This window comes from Scyliorhinus canicula, chromosome 10 (assembly GCF_902713615.1).
Source record: "Scyliorhinus canicula chromosome 10, sScyCan1.1, whole genome shotgun sequence".
In the NCBI taxonomy this organism is placed as follows: Eukaryota; Metazoa; Chordata; class Chondrichthyes; order Carcharhiniformes; family Scyliorhinidae; genus Scyliorhinus; species Scyliorhinus canicula.
Genome location: NC_052155.1, coordinates 162,576,509 through 162,578,509, shown reverse-complemented (window position 1 = coordinate 162,578,509; position 2,001 = coordinate 162,576,509). Strand labels below are relative to the sequence as shown.

At 49.1% G+C, this 2,001-nt stretch overlaps 1 non-coding gene across 1 annotated transcript; it reads left to right on the top strand.

The window, feature by feature from the left end:
• The first annotated feature begins 1,417 nt into the window (after nt 1–1,417).
• trnah-gug lies at nt 1,418–1,489 on the top strand. The gene has a single exon. It is a non-coding gene; the product is annotated as a tRNA-His (tRNA).
• The last annotated feature ends 512 nt before the right edge of the window (nt 1,490–2,001 follow it).

The following is a 2,001-nucleotide window of genomic DNA, read 5'->3' as shown; positions in this document are numbered from 1 at the left end:
TCCTGGCAGCAATCGGAAGCCTCTGTTCCTTCGTAATTCTCGAGTTCAGGATATTGAGTTCTTGGAGAACAGACTTTAGTGAACTACTAATGTCTCTTAATCCCAGAAAATGTTCTGAATATCCTGTAAGCCTTTCATCATGGGCTGCTGGAAATCTTGGTATTAGTGTTGCAAAGGAGATTTGTTTTTGGACATTACCATTTGTTCTTCTCAAACCAATTGCAGTTGCATTCTCTTCTATAAATCCAACCCCTAGTATTTGTAATGATTTTACTGTGCTATCAAAGCTATGTTATTATACAACATTTTTAAGGCGCAAAGATTCCCTACTCTGCAAAGCCGAATTGGGAGTAAGTGCCTCCACCCAGTTAGATTGTCATTTAAAAATTTTTTTTTTCGAGTACCCAATTCATTTTTTCCAATTAAAGGGCAATTTCGCGTGGCCAATCCACCTACCCTGCACATCTTTGGGTTGTGGGGCGAAACCCACACAAACACGGGGAGAATGTGCAAACTCCACGTGGACAGTGACCCAGAGCTGGAATCGAACCTGGGACCACTGCGCCACTGTGCTGCCCTTAGATTGTCATTTTGTGGAGTGGGTGATCACTGGACCTGGGCCTGCGGGCCCCCAGAAAGAGCGGGGAGGCAGCCAAAGGGATTGCTGAGGGCCACTGCAGGCCCATCTCAGTTTTAAATAAAAATAACTTCCAGCATTCTGTCCTGAGAAGGGAAATGTGGCATGTGATCGAGACTCAGTTTTACTTTTACCTGTGAGCACACACAACATAGCTCTGTCTTTATTTTCCAATGTAGACTGACCATGCAGGATCTACAGGTTGTAATGTTACACCTGACAGTGGCATCTTTAAGTGGCATTGGACAATGGCATCTTTCAAACTAGACAGCAACTCTTCAAGAGAATGCGTGCAAGCGTACAATGTGGTATGGACCGTCGGAACTTTCGCAAAGTGGCTACGGACTCAATCCATTGCTGCCCTGGTACGGGGCAGAGGGATCGAGCACTGAGGAGGGCCTTATGGGCAGCCGGGGCAGCGATGAGGCTGGTCTGATGCAGCGGGGTCTGATACATTGTCCGTGATGATCCACGGTCCTAGTCCGCCATGGCGCTCCACGCGGCCGTTGGAGGGTGCCGCCATGCGCATGCGCGGACTCAGAACCGGACGTGCGGGGGTCCGTATCCGCAACCAAAGCTGCGAGCTTCATTACAGGTACCTGCTAACCTTCTGCAGGTAAGTGAATCACCTTTTACTTTTTGCAGGAAACTGGGGAGTGCAATGCCAGTGTTTTTACTCCGGCATGGGAACATAGCCCCATTTTGGGAGAATCCAGCCCGAGATCTTTAAACAGAAAGGGGGATGTTGCAATCTGACTTTATGATTGGCCCATGTAGCACGCCGTGATCGTATAGTGGTTAGTACTCTGCGTTGTGGCCGCAGCAACCTCGGTTCGAATCCGAGTCACGGCATTGCGGATAAGCAATGACACGGCAATGGGCCTTTGTTTGGGGCCTCACGGTAGCATGGTGGTTAGCATCAATGCTTCACAGCTCCAGGGTCTCAGGTTCGATTCCCGGCTGGGTCACTGTCTGTGTGGAGTCTGCACGTCCTCCCCGTGTGTGCGTGGGTTTCCTCCGGGTGCTCCGGTTTCCTCCCACAGTCCAAAGATGTGCGGGTTAGGTGGATTGGCCAGGCTAAATTGCCCGTAGTGTAAGGTTAATGGGGGATTGTTGGGTTACGGTTATACGGGTTACGTGGGTTTAAGTAGGGTGATCATTGCTCGGCACAACATCGAGGGCCGAAGGGCCTGTTCTGTGCTGTACTGTTCTATGTTCTATGTTCTATGAGATGGTAGCACAGCATCACTAGAAGGGAAGTCTGTCATGTGATGCAATCTCAGTTTTACTTTTGCCTGTGAGCACATTCGCACAGCACAGCTGTGATGTTTTCAATTTATCAATCCATGTAGATGTATTCCCAT